We start from the raw sequence: 19,179 nt of genomic DNA, 5'->3' as shown, positions 1-19,179 counted from the left end.
ATGTATTGTTACCTTAGGAACTTGGCTTTTTAAATATGTATGCCATGAGGGTATATTACTATTATTTTTGCAAATAAGCTCTCATAATCAGCGATAGCGTATAATGAGAAAGCAAAAAACACAAAACAGAAGAATGACACCTTTATTTCCAAATACAATAATGTCACCATACATTGTACTGGGGACATAATCTAAATGTTGTAATAACCAACCACTGTTTATTGTAAAGCTATATTGGATGTAAATGGAGAAAGTGTGTTTTTTTCTATTTTTTACCTTAATTTCCCTTTAAAATGAATAGAAAATAAGGTAATTACCAAAATTACTAAACAAAAATATCACTCACTAAAAGCCTAATTTGTCCTGAAAAAAAACAATATATAGATAATTTAGGTGTGATTTGTAGTAATAAAGTTATTGACTAATGAATGGGAGCAGTGCTGATAAGTGAAAATTGCTCTCGTCCTGAAGTGGTTAATGGTTTTTGCTTGTGAACAGTCATCTTCAAGCCTGACTACTGATTCTCTATTTGATTGAGGTCTGGACTTTGACTAGACCATTCCAACAAATTGAAATGTTTCCCCTAAAACCACTCGAGTGCTGCTTTAGCAATATGAGTCGGGTCATATCACTGGCAGACTGACAGGTTTTGCTCAAGAATATACCTGTTTTTAGCACAATCCATCTTTCCGTCGACTCAGACCAAGTTCCCCAGTACCTGCTGTTGAAAAACATCCCCCATACATAATGCTGCCACCACCATGTTTTACTGTGGTGATTGTGTTCTTAGGGTGATGGGATGTGTTGGGTTTGCACCAGACATAGCATTTTACTTGGTGGCCATAAAGTTCATTTTTAGCCTCATCTGACCAGAGCACGTTCCTTCATACATTTGGGGAGTCACTCACATGCCTTCTGGCAAACTCAAAGCGTGCCTTCTTATTTGTAATGCAAAGTAATGGCTTTTTTTTCCTGGCCACTCTTCCATAAAGCCCAGCTCTATAGAGTGTATGGCGTATTGTGGTTCTATGGACAGAGACTCCAGTCTGGTGTGGAACTCTGAAATTCCTGCAGGGTTACCTTTGCTCTCTTTGCTGCCTCTCTGATTAAAACAAACCTAAACTCATCCACAGGACAGAAGGGAAACAGAGAGAAATTCACTCTGTATGTATTTAGAGAGTTTAGCCTGTCTAATTCTCCCTCATCTGTGACTATTCACCATTGTAATTTGATCTCTCAGCTGTATCAGCTCAGGCATCTCCTCTGCCACAGCAGAGCAGCTTCCATGAAAGCAGGAAGTAGACACACTACAGATTTATTGCAGGATTTGTATCAGCTGTAACAAAGAAATGTTTTTCTTTTAAAAGTTATTTTGCTATTGCTAATCTTTTAGAGCAGAGAGAAAGTTCAGGTCCACTTTAATGTCTTCCTGGCCTGGTCTGTGAGTTTTGGTGGGCGGCCCTCTATTGGCAGGTTTGTTGGGGTACCATGTTCTTTCCATGTGAAGATGATGGATTTAAAGGTGCTCTGGAGGATATTCAAAGCTTTGGTTATTTTTTTTATCACCAAACCTTCACTTGTACTTTTTCACAACTTTGACCCTGACATGCTAGATGAGCAGCTCGGTCTTCATGGTGTGATGCCTCTTGCTTAGTGGCGTTGAAGCATCTGGGGCCTTTCTGAAAAGGTGTGTTTATACTGACAGATCATGTGACACTTATACTGCACACAGGGGGACTTCATCTTCCTAATTACCATATATTTCAGACTTTAAGACGCACTTTAGTCAGTGCATCTTATAGTCCGAATGTACGGTCGCAGAGTGCTCAGAACATACCGATCCAGATGCAGCGCCTCTCCTCCGCTGTTGAAATCCTGCCGCTACCTCAGGAGGGATATCGGCTTCCTAATTTCAGCTGTAGGACCCGCCTACCTCCCAGCATCTGCTTCTGCATGTATTCTTGTCCTCCTGCTACCGCTGGTAGCTCAGTGATACTCCCCAGCTTCCAGCATCCTCTAGCTGCCTTTCGTCTCCTCTCTGCTGCACGGCATTGTTTTCCCGTCTTGGTCTCCCCAATCCACTGTGCACCCCGTCTCGCAGCCTCTCCTGCACAGCACAAGCAGGGAGCATGAGGGTACCACACACAGACTGTATAAAGAATAGAACACATCGTCATGTTAGAGCCAGTCAAGCTGTCCGTTACACATGCAGCTGTAAGCTTTGCTGTCATTTTGCTAACCTGAGCTTTGCTGTCATTTTGAGGTTGGAAGGGCAAGGATCACTGACCTTGCATCAGACAGCAAGACAGGGCAGCAACACCAGCAATGACACCAAAGCTCAGGTTGCAGCTAAGAACTGTCTGTGTAAATGGACAGCTTGACTGGCTCTATCACGCTTGGCTCTCTACTATATACAGTCTGTGTGTGCTCTATCTGCCTGCCCTCCTGCTCCCAGGTCCTGCTGTGCTTCTCTCTGTCACAAGCTCTGCACTGTTCCGCTTTATGCCCCATGCTGCTGCTACAGCTGGTTAGCCACTGCTTTAACTATCCTGTATGTCCAAAGTTTGTTACAAGTTAGTGCTTCAGGCGCAACAAGTGCGATTTGTAGGATAGTCAGTGTAATGTGTGTGTGTGGGAGGGGGGGGGGGGGTGAGGGCGCAGCAGGGGTTAGTGTAGTGTAGCTGGGAATGGGGACCGCAGGGGTTAGTGTAGTGTGAATGGTGTGGGGCATCAGGATTTAGCATAGTGTAGTGCAGTGTAATTGGTGGGGCATCAAGAGTTAGCATAGTGTAGTGCAGTGTAATTGGTGGGGTATCAGGGGTTAGTGTTGTGTAGTGCAGTGTAGCTAGAGCTGGCGGGGCAGCAGGGGTTAGTGTAACTGGGCAAAAAAGATAGAGACAGCTGGGGGGGTTCTACAAGACACCCTTACACTATAGACACGCCAGGTTTAATATTTTGTCCCCTGATTTTTGCCATCTAGACCTAGGTGCATCTTATAGTCAAAAAAATATGGTACGTGACCTTTGAAGGAAATATACATATGCACATGCCAACTTTCATGAAAAAGAACTTTTAGCAGCACAAATAGGCACAAACATAGCACTAACCAAACATGATTGCATTTTTATTTGTGCTTATTGTAGGGCAGCCAGCTTCACGGAGCCTCTCCTGTGTGAGTTCTCTTGTGAACCTGAAAGCTTGAGTGAGTATAATTAATAACAACACTCTCCTGTATGTGTTCTCAGGTGTTTCTGTAGGTGTGATCTACCAATGAATCTTTTCGCACATTGTGAACATGAATAAGGACGCTCTCCTGTGTGAATTTTCTGGTGACTCTGAAGGTTTGCACTATTAATGAATTTTTTCCCACACTGTGAACATGAAAAAGGACGCTCTCCTGTGTGAATTCTCTGATGAGTCTGTAAATTTGCTAATTGAGTAAACTTTTTCCCACACTCTAAACATGAAAAAGGCCGCTCCCCTGTGTGTGTTCTCTGGTGCGTCTTAAGGGTTGGGTAATCAGTAAACGTTTTCCCACACTCTGAACATGAATATGGACGCTCTCCTGTGTGAATTCTCTGGTGACTCCGAAGGCTTGAGGAATGAGTAAACTTTTTCCCACACTCTAAGCATGGAAAAAGACGCTCTCCTGTGTGTGTTATCTGGTGACTCAGAAGGCTTGAGGAACGAGTAAACTTTTTCCCACACTCTGAACACGGAAGAAGACGCTCTCCTGTGTGAAGTCTCTGGTGACTCCGAAGGCTTGAGGAATAAGTAAACTTTTTCCCACACTCTAAGCATGGAAAAAGACGCTCTCCTGTGTGTGTTATCTGGTGAGTCTGAAGGCTTGAGGAATAAGTAAACTTTTTGCCACACTCTGAACATGAATAGGGACGCTCTCCTGTGTGTGTTCTCTGGTGACTCTGAAGGTTTGAATTATAAAGAAATTTTTTCCCACACTCTGAACATGAAAAACGCCACAGCTCTTTGTGACTTCTTTGGTGCTTAACAAGGTCCCGATAAAGTGTAAAATATTTATCGCAGGCCAGACATGAATGTTTCTTGTTGCCTTCACCTGTTGCAGTATCTGCCATACTGGAAGATTCCTGAGAATTACCCCAATCATTCGCTCTGCCAGCAGTGTGCACACCTGGAGGGGTATTTGGGGTAACAGGATGTGATCCTTCAGAAGCTTCCTGGTGATTGGAGGGAATGGTGGAAATTCCTGGAGGAATCTGTGTGACGCCATTATCTTCTAAATTACAAGGAGGAGGAACAAGAAGGTGTCCCTCTGACCTGTTCCCAATATTGTCTCCACCTGCTGGGAGAAGAGTGAAAGTACATGTTACCTGCTGATGTCAGAGGTCTCACTACATATCAAAGCAAAGTTCTGATTGGCCCCAGCTCAAACTGCACATAAGTAATGACTCCCTCTGTCATGACTGACATGCATAACTGACAGAGTTCCCCTCTAGCTTACACACTCCAGGCGAGAGTCTAGAGTTTCCCTTTAGATTTAGACAACTACGTAAACTAACATAGTAGTGGCCGCAAGTGAAGTATCGCAGTAACGATACTTCACAGGACAGCCCACATTTAAAGCTACCTGCATTGCTATGTTAGCAAAGCGCATAACTAGGGAAGGCACAACCCTTACATTCTGCTTTGTAAGGCAGGCAAAACTGGCGATCATCCATATTAAGCTGCCCTGCTTTAGCAGGCCCAATCTGTCATAACAAAAAATGATATGTAAGCTGTGCCATAGAAGGTGCCAGCATGTAATACGATGGCGCGTCAAAACGGTATGTCATGTGATTGCCTATTGCCGTGGAGACGCGACATGGGAAGCTGTGATTGAAGCTGGGTTTCAATTCCCCTGCCGCCTGCTCGCAACTCTGCAGGGAAGGAGGGGGGTTGGAATGTAAACAATGCGACCGGTGGTCCGCAGCAGATTGCCCAGCCCTGATTTAGGCTACCTCCATGATCTGAGTAGTCACAGTCTTAAAAATACCACTGTGCCATTCTGCCAGGAGCACGGCAGAAGCGAATAGAGGTCTTGCTTACAGATATGGGTTACATGTAATGTTACTATGCACAACTGGTGTGAGCTGTATCCACATGTATGAAACACATGATTGTGTGAGTGTGGTAGCTGTCATATAGTTAATGTATATCCTCCTCATTTGTTGGTGCTATGATGTTATACTGAGGAATGGGGATGGGTCTTTCATATGGGGTACAGTATCTCCCCCTCATTTGTTGGTACTATGATGTTATACTGAGGATTGGAGATGGGCCTTTCATATGGTGTTCAGTATCTCCTCCTCATGTGTTGGTACTATGATGTTATACTGAGGAATGGAGATGGGTCATTCATATGGTGTACAGTATCTCCTCCTAATTTGTTGGTGCTATGATGTTATACTGAGGAATGGAGAAGAGCCTTTCATATGGTGTACAGTATCTCCTCCCCATTTGTTGCTACTATGATGTTATACTGGGGAATGGAGATAGGCCTTTCATATGGTGTACAGTATCTCCTCCTCATTTGTTGGTACTATGATGTTATACTGAGGATTGGAGATGGGCCTTTCATATGGTGTTCAGTATCTCCTCCTCATGTGTTGGTACTATGATGTTATACTGAGGAATGGAGATGGGTCATTCATATGGTGTACAGTATCTCCTCCTAATTTGTTGGTGCTATGATGTTATACTGAGGAATGGAGAAGAGCCTTTCATATGGTGTACAGTATCTCCTCCCCATTTGTTGCTACTATGATGTTATACTGGGGAATGGAGATAGGCCTTTCATATGGTGTACAGTATCTCCTCCTCATTTGTTGGTACTATGATGTTATACTGAGGAATGGAGATGGCCCTTCATATGGTGTACAGTATCTCCTCCTCATTTGTTGGTACTATGAGGTTATACTGAGGAATGGAGATGGGCCTTTCATATGGTGTACAGTATCTCCTCCTCATTTGTTGGTACTATGATGTTATACTGAGGAATGGAGATGGGCCTTTCATATGGTGTACAGTATCTCCTCCTCATTTGTTGGTTCAATTATGTTATACTGAGGAATGGAGATGTGCCTTTCATATGGTGTACAGTATCTCCTAGTTTGCTGGGAACATGATATCATATTGAGGCTTTTAAAATGTAATTCCACTCACTGCACAAGAGCAGACAAATTTAAGAGGGAATCTGACCAGAGCAGTGCATGCTTGGTAGAGGGAAGAAGCTTGTTGTGGTGAGTAGTGAGCAGTGAGGTGGTGGAGTCCAGACTGTGCATGAGGACTCCTATCATATGTTTGTCTGTATAGTAAAAAGGAAAGTGAGAGGAATTTTACATCCTTACAGAGCACTCTCATGCGAAGATCTGTTGATTCTACCATTGCCAGTGACTCTATGGGCTCAATTCACAAAGCCGTGATAAATGCTATGACGGCCCTGATAAGCTTACGTTAGCACCCGTACAGGTTTGCACGCGTAATAGTAACGGTTTTCGCGCATTACACTGTAAACTTTCCCATTCACGCGCTAACATATGAGTTAGCGCGTGAACGGGGAAAGTTAAAGCGTGCAAACCTTTTTTAATATTATGTGCGCAAACCTGTACGGGTGCTAACCCGGGCGCTAAGCTTATCACAGCCGTCATAGCATTTATCACGGCCTTGTGAATCAAGCCCTATATATCTTACACTCATATAAGAAGAAAAATGTGAATGTTTAAGCATTTGGAATTCATTCCTTACCTGTGCAGTTATCTACAGATGATCTTTCTGCTTTGATGTTCATCATCACATCACTCTGCTCCATAGACTGCTGATCACTCCTCACATTTGTCTCTTCTTCTTCCTCTTTAATTGTCCTCATCATGTCACCCTCCTCCATAGACTGCTGATCACTCCTCACATTTGTCTCTTCTTCTTCCTCTTTAATTGTCCTCATCATGTCACCCTCCCCCATAGACTGCTGATCACTCTTCCCATGTGTCTCATCTTCTTCTTTGCTTGTCCTTATCATGTCACCCTCCATAGTCTGCTCATCACTCCTCACATACGTCTCTTCTTCCTCTTTACCCTCAAGTTGTACATCGATCTGTTCTTTACGCTAAAGACATAAAACACAGAGAATGACATATTTAGTGTATCTGAAGTGATATAAAATAAATACTTACCTCAGTCCAGAGGCTTCCCTGATCCTTGCCCAGCCCTCTGCTCAAGCGCAGGGTCCCATTGAGCATTTTTCACAGATTTTGAAAATGTTCTTATGGCCACACCCCCATGCATCTATGATCAGGGCCGTACTGTGCAAGCTTAAATACAGTACACACATGCCCAGTAGAGCAAAGCCAGGCATCTATGGACATTACTCACACAATCACAGTATAGACACAGTAGTAGCGGCAGCACGTCCATGGAGAAGAGGTTACTGGGCTGCAGCAATGGGATCATGAAGGATAAGGGAAGCCTCTGGACCAGTGGGGCTCATCCGAATTCCGGATATCCGGGTAACCCGGATATCCGACCTTTTTTCAGCTATCCGATTCGGATTTCAGATTTCTGTGCAAATCCTGATAGCTATCTGCGGATATTTGGTCGCATACTCGGATATCCGCGGATATCCGAATCCGAATACTGTTACTAAGGAGATGACGTCAGTGAGCCAATCAGAGGGCTCCCAGCAGAAGCCCTAGCAACCAATCACAGAAGGGAACCCTGGCCAGCCCCACCTGACCTCATTGAGCCAATCAGCGGGTTCCCAGCCTAAACCCTGGCACCCAATCACAGAAAGGAACCCTGGCCAGGCCCCCCTGTATAATAAGGAGGGGTGGCATGATGAGAAATCTCATCCTTGCTTGTGAATGCTCACTGAGAGACATGCTCCAGTGCTGCTGGCCTAGCAAGTGCTGTATACAGTGATAAACCTCAAGCTGTTCAGTGATTAACCCCTTCACTATCACTACATTATTGTTAAATAGGTAGCTAGCTTGATTTCATTGTGTGACAGTCAGAGTGTGTGCTGCAGGGCTGCTGCAGGCAGCTGCTATGTGTCTGTGTGTGTGCTGTGCACACAGACCAGGCCAGCTGCTGCCTCCTGGCTTGCTAGCCTTAGCTACAGTATAGGTTAGGGAATAGGATTCCTGTGGTATTGTGTAGTTAGTACTGCAGTCAGTGCTAGTTAGTTGTTAGAGTAGTAGTACTACTGTGTTAGCTTACTACAGAACTGCTGTGCTGCTGAGCAGTGCCAGTGTGATGATAAGTGTGCACTAGTGTCTTCTCCTCTGCTGTCTGACTGTCACTCGGCACGTGGCACTTTGCATTTGGCATGTGCCAAGTGCAAAGTGCCAAATGCAAAGTGCCAAGTGCCAATTGACAATGCTAGTTGACAGCCATTTTTTTTTCGGATTATAAGTCCCCACATCATCAATTAGTGTTTCCCATTAAAAAAAACATGATGCTACATGCCTCATTTACCCTAAAAAAACGTTTTAGAAGCAATTTCAAGGCCACTTCCAGTTTTCTATGCGGATATCCGAATCCACCCGGATATCCCGGATAATGGGTTCGGATATCCGCATGTACGCGGATATCTGAACGTTCGGATTCGGATATCCGATCTGGATATCTGGGTATCCGGATCAATTCGGATTTTGAAAAAGGTATCTGAGCACCCCTGCACTGGACCATCCTGAGACTTCTCAATACCTAGGCAAGTATATAACCAGTGTTTTCCCTTGTGTAGGGAGAGTTATGAGAATCAGTAAAAATTTACCAAGGAAGCTATGGAGCAGGAGTTGACATGAGAAGGGTTAATCCCGCTAACCACATTTATTTGGTCAGGTTCTGCACCACGTATCGCTCTCTCTACACTACAACTTACCACAAATTTTGGTGGTCTTGCGGTTCCCCACTTTTATAAATACTATTTGGCGTCACAGCTAATACCCATACGAAGTTGGTTGAGTGGGGACAGACAGGATTCCAGTCTGGCGGCAGAAGCAGATTTCGCAGGTTCTTATGAAACTCTCTGTGGGGCTATATACAGGTATAGGGTATCCCACGACCCAGTAGGTACTAACCTCATTCAAACCACCATTAACATATATAAGAAAACTCGTAAGCTGCTTGGAAAGCCTATTCATTATGTCTCACAGAATTCACCACTATGGGGCAACCCCAATCTCTCAGAATTACAATCCATCCCAGATATAAGCTTTTGGCATACTCATGAAGTGAAATACCTCTCCCAACTTTTTGTAAATGGTTCATTTCAAGATTTCCAGACCCTAAAATCCAAATTTAATCTACCTAGACATGCCCTGTTTAGGTACTTCCAACTGAGACATGCCATTCGGGCACAAGTAGGGACATCTGGTGTCTCACTGGCTCCCTCATAGATGGAGAGGCAATTATTGAGCCAGGAAAAATGCAAACAGATAACCACCATGTATACATTCCTCATGACACATGGCAATGATCAAAAAATTCAGAAAATTAGACAGAAATAGCAGCAGATTGATCCTTCTTTGACACAGGAGAACTGGAATGAAATAGTGGAAATTTTCCCTAGGATAGTAATAGCATCCAATGATAGGCTTATCAATGTAAAATGGTTCCATCAAGCCTACCTTTCACCAGCTAGATTAGCCAAGATGGGTCCAACACACAACGGGAGATGCTTTAAGTGTAAGGCTCTAAACGCAGATTTTATACAATGTGTTTGGTTGTGCCCAATGGTTAAAAAGTTTTGGAAATCAGTAATACATTTTGGATAAAGGGGAAAGAGACGCCCAGAGAAGATAAAATGCGTTAAAAACAAATAAAATAAAAAAAGTGAGGTGGTTTACCTCAATGAAGACAAATTCACGTATTAATAGAATTTTATTGCACTGGCAACGCGTTTCGTGGGTGCATACCCACTTCCTCAGGCCAAATAGCAGTGCCTAATAGTGCTTGTAGCCACAAAGAGAGGTGCCTTATTTGTGGCTACAAGCACTATTAGGCACTGCTGTTTGGCCTGAGGAAGTGGGTATGCACCCTCGAAACACGTTGCCAGTGCAATAAAATTCTATTAATACGTGAATTTGTCTTCATTGAGGTAAGCTACCTCACCTTTTTCATTTTATTTGTTTTTAACGCATTTTATCTTCTCTGGGCGCCTCTTTCCCCTTTATCCTGTGCCTTCACCCTCCTTTTGGAGGGGGATCAACCCTCTTTGACCAATTTAGGTCATTTGAGGTTTGCTTTTTATCAAGAGTGCGACCATCACCAGCTCCGTCTGGTCACCCGAGTGGAGTCGGGGTTATACATCTCCACCTGCTTCTAGTGGTCGGTTGCCCTTCTGCAACCCACCCTTGTGAGTATAATACATCCTCATATTTTAAATACTTCTGGTACTGTGACACACTGCACCTGTTGTCTGAGTCTGAGTTTTCTTTCTGCAGGGTGCAATTTTTATTATCCCTACTTTTTGTCCAGTAATACATTTTATTCGGGACAAATTATCTTTACCAGTTGTGTTGGACCTCAAGTTGTGCATGTTGGGAGTGGTGGAGGACCTGGCATGTTCCAAAAATCATTTAATCCATATTAGAATATTATTGTTTTACGCTAGGATTGTACTAGGGTGGAAACGACCCTCTTCTCCACTAATTATGGAATGGAAGCAAGTCATTAACCTAGCTTTACCATTATTCAAATTAACGTATCAAGTAAGAAACCAATTCACAAAGCTTGACAAAATATGGAAAAAAAAAGGGTGGATGCCTTGGAGTCCATAATTCCCAACCTGGACATAAATGTATCTGTACAAGATTACCATTGACTGGAATTGGAGTCATTGAATGATGTATAGATGGTTCATACGTCATAGTACCTAGATCTGTTATTACTACACATATATCTTTCAGTATTTTGCAATGCTCAATGGTCTTCGCATCAACCTTCTGTTTGTGTATACTGCTTAATGGTTACTAACCAGATGGTCGTTGGTGTTTTGGCGGGTTAGAGATGGAACCGAAGCTACGAGGGTCAAGTGAGTGTTGTACTTCACTGTGAATAGCATCTTGACTGGATGCAATGCTATTCATTTTTGCACACTGCATAAGCGAAATGGAGTCCTATGTGAGGATTCAATGGGGGAGATTTAACCACTCATTACCGACAGTTTTTTCTTCTTATTCTGTTCTAACCAGCAGGGAGAACAGTTCTGCATGATAATAAGAAAATTCTTAAATCCCAGGTAATAGTGGAAATTAAGCATGAATTGCTAGAGCTGCACTACAGTTAAGAAAAGTGCAAATCCATCCCTAAACTGGCGCAGATTAAGAAGTGCTTGAATGCAGTTCTATAGATGTAGAACTGCAGGCTAGACATGATTGCAGAGTGCAGGATAGACATGATTTGTGAGGTGCTCCTCCCCCCTGCTGAATTCCTCCTCAGAGCCTGCTGCTATCAATACAGCAGGTGTGTTGATTAACTCAGCAACAGCAATTCCCCTCACACTCTGCACTGTCTGAGAGACCTTCCTAGCTCCTCCTACTCTCCAACAGTTTTAGAAGGAATCTACACTATCTAATGATTTTTTAGGATGTCTGGGACAGTTCTGCATGGATTTCTAAAAACCTACCAATATTTTGTCTCAGACACCCTTGATAAATCTGGCCCAGTGAGCATTGTTACAGCTGACACACCATCTAGAATTTTCCCTAAGGAAGTCACATTGACTGCGGTGAACCGCTGAGTAGTAGGAGGCGAGTGGCTCATAAAACATTCTATGAGTGGTGTTGACAAACATCTAAGGGACTCTATCCAAGTCCAGGCCTGGACATAAGTGCACTTTATATTCGCATAAGTGATAAGCCTGAAGCGGCATAGGCTCTGAATAAAAAAAGGTTATAAGGTTTATGATAAGCTTTAGCACCTGTGAATTATTGGCAAAGCAGGTTTAGCACACGTGTAGTGTCAATATTGGGGAACAGCATATGCATGTATAATGATTAATGAATTTGATTGAATAAAGCACTTTGAATAATTATGCACACAATTCTCCTATCGTGATTTATATAAACAGTGTTCTCCCCAGGTTTCGCTGAGTGTCTGTTTGTCACCAGCTCTCCTCCTCATCCCCCTCCTGTGCTGTGTATGCAGAGTTCTGCAGCTGAGCTTTCCTAACGGTGGCCAGGTCCACTCTCCTCCTCTCTCTAACCTCATTAGGAGGAGCGTGGATCCGGCCGCCGCTAAGAAATCTCCATTGCGCAATTCTGAATACACAGCAGAGGGAGAGGAGGGGGAGAGCCAGTGACAGTGATTCTACTTGCTGCTCATGTGCGGCTCCATGATGGCACCAGCATGGCTCAAATGAGAGGGAAGGGTCATCAGGTTTAGCTGCTGGTATTTCTGGTCCAGCACGCTTCTATTGAACATTTCTTGCTGCTGTAAACAGCATGAGTTGCATCTCCAGCCTGCCTATAGTGCGGTGATTGCCCTGCTGATCCTGCACCATTCAAGCATAGATTCGAACCTGCAATATCCCCTGCTGCTCAACCTGGAGAGTATCCCCTGCCTGCCATATCCTCTGCTGCTCAGCCTGAACAGTGTTCCATGCCTGCCATATCCTCTGCTGCTCAGCCTGGACAGTGTTCCATGCCTGCCATATCCTCTGCTGCTCAGCCTGGACAGTGCCCCATGCCTGCTATATCCTCTGCTCCTCAGCCTGGACAGTGTCCTATGCCTGCCATATCCTCTGCTGCTCAGCCTGGACAGTGCCCCATGCCTGCCATATCCTCTGCTGCTCAACCTGGAGAGTATCCCCTGCCTGCCATATCCTCTGCAGCTCAGCCTGGACAGTGTCCCAGGCCTGCCATATCCTCTGCTGCTCACCCTGGACAGTGTCCTCTGCCTGCCATATCCTCTGCAGCTCAGCCTGGACAGTGTCCCATACCTGCCATATCCTCTGCTGCTCAGCCTGGACAGTGCCCCATGCCTGCCAAATCCTCTGCTGCTCAGCCTGGAGAGTGCCCTATGCCTGCCATATCCTCTGCTACTCAGCCTGGACAGTGTCCCATGCCTGCCATATGCTCTGCTGCTCAGCCGGGACAGTGTCCCATGCCTGCCATATCCTCTGCTACTATTCCTGGACAGTGCCCCATGCCTGCCATATCCTCTGCTGCTCAGCCTGGACAGTGTCTCATGCCTGCCCTATCCTCTGCTACTCAGCCTGGACGGTGCCCCATGCCTGCCATATCCTCTGCTGCTCAGCCTGGACAGTGCCCCATGCCTGCCATATCCACTGCTGCTCAGCCTGGACAGCGTCCCACGCCTGCCCCATCCTCTGCTGCTCAGCCTGGACAGTGTCCCACGCCTGCTATATCCTCTGCTGCTCAGCCCAGACAGTGTCCCATGCCTGCCATATCCTCTGCTGCTCAGCCTGGACAGTGTCCCACACCTGCCATATCCTCTGCAGCTCAGCCTGGACAGTGTCCCACACCTGCCATATCCTCTGCTGCTCAGCCTGGACAGTGTTCCATGCCTGCCATATCCTCTGCTGCTCAGCCTGGACAGTGCCCCATGCCTGCCATACCCTCTGCTGCTCAGCCTGGACAGTGTCCCATGCCTGCAATACCCACTGCTGCTCAGCCTGGACAGTGTCCCATACCTGTCATTTCCTCTGCTGCTCAGCCTGGACATTGTCTCATGCAGGGCTGTGGAGTCGGAGTCGGAGTCGTGGAGTCGGAGTCGTGCAATTTTGGGTGCCTGGAGTCGGAGTCGGGAAAAAATGCACCGACTCCGACTCCTAATGAATTTGTAACTGTAATTAAAATAGAAAATATGATAAAATGTTCTATTTCTCAGATAATAGTCATTAAAAATAATGTATATATACAGTATATATACAGTAATAGCTGTGCTTAGTCCACAAAAATGAAATAAACCAATAAAAATAAGTTACTTGTGCTGCTTCAATAAAGCAGTCCCCGTATTTTTAAGGTCAGATATACATATCTGATTGTGACTGTATATATGATGTGTACACAGGAATCTCTTATATATACTAAATAACATCTATGCTGTAAGAATAAAGCCTGATGTGTAGCTGTGTCACTAATAGAGATGGTCAATGAGATGGAGATAATTCTGCACTGATGCTGATTTATGCAAATGTATGCACTCGCTTTGCTGATGAAATCAAATAATTTGATATGTTGTTAAAATTTGGTTTGGTGACTACAAATTAAAGGGTACCTGAGATGGATGAAAAGTAAAGTTTTATACATACCTGGGGCTTCCTCCAGCACCCTTCAGGCTAATCAGTCCCTCGCTGTCCTCCACCACCTGGATCTTCTGCTATGAGTCCTGGTAATTCAGCCAGTCAGAGCAGTCCGGCCACGTGCCGCTCCCACAGCCAGGAGCGTTCTGCACCTGCGCAATAGTGCTGCACAGGTGTAGTATGCTCCTGGCGGCGGAGTGTGTGCATGCGCACTACGCCCGACTGGCTCAAGTACCTGGTCTCATAGCAGAAGATCCAGGTGGTGGAGGAGGACAACGAGGGACTGATTATCCTGAAGGCGGCTGGAGGAAGCCCCAGGTATGTATAAAACTTTAATTTCATCTGTCTCAGGTTTACTTTGTTACACAGTAGTACTATACTCTACATATGCACTCCCCACAGAGCTGCAGGGAATCCACTGAGAATGCAATGCACATTGAACACAGAGGTGTTGTCTGTCACCCATAAACCTTGTTCAGATTGTGCATGAAGAATGCGTAATAGAGGAAGAATCTCCTCATTCCCCTGCAGAGTACCTGCACATCATTCTTACATGTACCCACACTTACATTGCCTAGGGCCTGATAGATGTTCTTTGTTCCGGTTTGTACCTTTTACAAGTACTCTTACCAAGGACTAGTTTTAGTCTAAAGGGAATAAATATAGTAGTCTACATATCCTTCTCTCTTCACTTGTCTTGTAAAATTCCTAAGCGTTGGCAGTTAAGAGACGAATTTCATGTTGCATACTTTTAATCAACAAAATTGTAATATGCAAATTAGAGGAGTCGAAGTCGGTGGAATCCTAAACTGAGGAGTCGGAGTCGGTGGATTTTTGGACCGACTCCACAGCCCTGGTCTCATGCCTGCCATATCCTCTGCTGCTCAGCCTGGACAGTGCCCCATGCCTGCCATAGCCTCTGCTGCTCAGCCTGGACAGTGACCCCTGCCTGCCATATCCTCTGCTGCTCAGCCTGGACAGTGTCCCATGCCTGCCATATCCTCTGCTGCTCAGCCTGGAGAGTGCCCCATGCCTGCTATATCCTCTGCTGCTCAGCCTGGACGGTGCCCCCTGCCTGCCATATCCTCTGTTGCTCAGCCTGGACAGTGTCCCATGCCTGCCCTATCCTTTGCTGCTCAGCCTGGACAGTGCCCCATGCCTGCCATATCCTCTGCTGCTCAGCCTGGACAGTGCATCATACCTGCCATATCCTCTGCTGCTCAGCCTGGACAGTGCCCCATGCCTGCCATACCCTCTGCTGCTCAGCCTGGACAGTGTCCCATGCCTGCAATACCCACTGCTGCTCAGCCTGGACAGTGTCCCATACCTGCCATATCCTCTGCTGCTCAGCCTGGACAGTGCCCCATGCCTGCCAAATCCTCTGCTGCTCAGCCTGGAGAGTGCCCCATGCCTGCCATATCCTCTGCTGCTCAGCCTGGACAGTGTCCCATGCCTGCCATATGCTCTGCTGCTCAGCCGGGACAGTGTCCCATGCCTGCCATATCCTCTGCTACTATTCCTGGACAGTGCCCCATGCCTGCCATATCCTCTGCTGCTCAGCCTGGACAGTGTCTCATGCCTGCCCTATCCTCTGCTACTCAGCCTGGACAGTGTCCCATGCCTGCCATATGCTCTGCTGCTCAGCCTGGACAGTGCCCCATGCCTGCCATATCCACTGCTGCTCAGCCTGGACAGCGTCCCACGCCTGCTATATCCTCTGCTGCTCAGCCCAGACAGTGTCCCATGCCTGCCATATCCTCTGTTGCTCAGCCTGGACAGTGTCCCAAGCCTGCCATATCCTCTGCTGCTCAGCCTGGACGGTGCCCCCTGCCTGCCATATCCTCTGTTGCTCAGCCTGGACAGTGTCCCATGCCTGCCCTATCCTTTGCTGCTCAGCCTGGACAGTGCCCCATGCCTGCCATATCCTCTGCTGCTCAGCCTGGACAGTGCATCATACCTGCCATATCCTCTGCTGCTCAGCCTGGACAGTGCCCCATGCCTGCCATACCCTCTGCTGCTCAGCCTGGACAGTGTCCCATGCCTGCAATACCCACTGCTGCTCAGCCTGGACAGTGTCCCATACCTGTCATTTCCTCTGCTGCTCAGCCTGGACATTGTCTCATGCAGGGCTGTGGAGTCGGAGTCGGAGTCGTGGAGTCGGAGTCGGGCAATTTTGGGTGCCTGGAGTCGGAGTCGGGAAAAAATGCACCGACTCCGACTCCTAATGAATTTGTAACTGTAATTAAAATAGAAAATATGATAAAATGTTCTATTTCTCAGATAATAGTCATTAAAAATAATGTATATATACAGTATATATACAGTAATAGCTGTGCTTAGTCCACAAAAATGAAATAAACCAATAAAAATAAGTTACTTGTGCTGCTTCAATAAAGCAGTCCCTGTATTTTTAAGGTCAGATATACATATCTGATTGTGACTGTATATATGATGTGTACACAGGAATCTCTTATATATACTAAATAACATCTATGCTGTAAGAATAAAGCCTGATGTGTAGCTGTGTCACTAATAGAGATGGTCAATGAGATGGAGATAATTCTGCACTGATGCTGATTTATGCAAATGTATGCACTCGCTTTGCTGATGAAATCAAATAATTTGATATGTTGTTAAAATTTGGTTTGGTGACTACAAATTAAAGGGTACCTGAGATGGATGAAAAGTAAAGTTTTATACATACCTGGGGCTTCCTCCAGCACCCTTCAGGCTAATCAGTCCCTCGCTGTCCTCCACCACCTGGATCTTCTGCTATGAGTCCTGGTAATTCAGCCAGTCAGAGCAGTCCGGCCACGTGCCGCTCCCACAGCCAGGAGCGTTCTGCACCTGCGCAATAGTGCTGCACAGGTGTAGTATGCTCCTGGCGGCGGAGTGTGTGCATGCGCACTACGCCCGACTGGCTCAAGTACCTGGACTCATAGCAGAAGATCCAGGTGGTGGAGGAGGACAACGAGGGACTGATTATCCTGAAGGCGGCTGGAGGAAGCCCCAGGTATGTATAAAACTTTAATTTCATCTGTCTCAGGTTTACTTTGTTACACAGTAGTACTATACTCTACATATGCACTCCCCACAGAGCTGCAGGGAATCCACTGAGAATGCAATGCACATTGAACACAGAGGTGTTGTCTGTCACCCATAAACCTTGTTCAGATTGTGCATGAAGAATGCGTAATAGAGGAAGAATCTCCTCATTCCCCTGCAGAGTACCTGCACATCATTCTTACATGTACCCACACTTACATTGCCTAGGGCCTGATAGATGTTCTTTGTTCCGGTTTGTACCTTTTACAAGTACTCTTACCAAGGACTAGTTTTAGTCTAAAGGGAATAAATATAGTAGTCTACATATCCTTCTCACTTCACTTGTCTTGTAAAATTCCTAAGCGTTGGCAGTTAAGAGACGAATTTCATGTTGCATACTTTTAATCAACAAAATTGTAATATGCAAATTAGAGGAGTCGAAGTCGGTGGAATCCTAAACTGAGGAGTCGGAGTCGGTGGATTTTTGGACCGACTCCACAGCCCTGGTCTCATGCCTGCCATATCCTCTGCTGCTCAGCCTGGACAGTGCCCCATGCCTGCCATAGCCTCTGCTGCTCAGCCTGGACAGTGACCCCTGCCTGCCATATCCTCTGCTGCTCAGCCTGGACAGTGTCCCATGCCTGCCATATCCTCTGCTGCTCAGCCTGGAGAGTGCCCCATGCCTGCTATATCCTCTGCTGCTCAGCCTGGACAGTGTCCTCTGCCTGCCATATCCTCTGCAGCTCAGCCTGGACAGTGTCCCATACCTGCCATATCCTCTGCTGCTCAGCCTGGACAGTGCCCCATGCCTGCCAAATCCTCTGCTGCTCAGCCTGGAGAGTGCCCCATGCCTGCCATATCCTCTGCTACTCAGCCTGGACAGTGTCCCATGCCTGCCATATGCTCTGCTGCTCAGCCGGGACAGTGTCCCATGCCTGCCATATCCTCTGCTACTATTCCTGGACATTGCCCCATGCCTGCCATATCCTCTGCTGCTCAGCCTGGACAGTGTCTCATGCCTGCCCTATCCTCTGCTACTCAGCCTGGACAGTGTCCCATGCCTGCCATATGCTCTGCTGCTCAGCCTGGACAGTGCCCCATGCCTGCCATATCCACTGCTGCTCAGCCTGGACAGCGTCCCACGCCTGCTATATCCTCTGCTGCTCAGCCCAGACAGTGTCCCATGCCTGCCATATCCTTTGCTGCTCAGCCTGGACAGTGCCCCATGCCTGCCATATCCTCTGCTGCTCAGCCTGGACAGTGCATCATACCTGCCATATCCTCTGCTGCTCAGCCTGGACAGTGTCCCCTGCCTGCCATATCCTCTGCTGCTCAGCCTGGACAGTGTCCCATGCCTGCCATATCCTCTGCTGCTCAGCCTGGAGAGTGCCCCATGCCTGCCATATCCTCTGCTGCTCAGCCTGGACAGTGTCCCCTGCCTGCAATATCCTCTGCTGCTCAGCCTGGACAGTGTCCCATGCCTGCCATATCCTCTGCTGCTCAGCCTGGACAGTGTCCCATGACTGCCATATGCTCTGCTGCTCAGCCTGGACAGTGTCCCCTGCCTGCCATATCCTCTGCTGCTCAGCCTGGACAGTGTCCCATGCCTGCCATATCCTCTGCTGCTCAGCCTGGACAGTACCTCATACCTGCCATATCCTCTGCTGCTCATCCTGGACAGTGTCCCACACCTGCCATATCCTCTGCAGCTCAGCCTGGACAGTGTCCCACGCCAGCCATATCCTCTGCTGCTCAGCCTGGACAGTGTCCCCTGCCTGCCATAGCCTCTGCTGCTCAGCCTGGACAGTGTCCTATGCCTGCCATATCCTCTGCTGCTCAGCCTGGACAGTGTC

At 46.6% G+C, this 19,179-nt stretch overlaps 1 pseudogene; it reads right to left on the bottom strand.

Moving 5' to 3' along the window:
* Positions 1 to 217: 217 nt before the first annotated feature.
* Positions 218 to 19,179, bottom strand: part of LOC137537035 (zinc finger protein 721-like) — a 97,359-nt pseudogene continuing 78,397 nt past the window's right edge.

The sequence above is a fragment of the Hyperolius riggenbachi genome, chromosome 10, assembly GCF_040937935.1.
Source record: "Hyperolius riggenbachi isolate aHypRig1 chromosome 10, aHypRig1.pri, whole genome shotgun sequence".
In the NCBI taxonomy this organism is placed as follows: Eukaryota; Metazoa; Chordata; class Amphibia; order Anura; family Hyperoliidae; genus Hyperolius; species Hyperolius riggenbachi.
The sequence above is the reverse complement of the archived record's forward strand: the minus strand, read 5'-3'. Positions and strand labels throughout refer to the sequence as shown.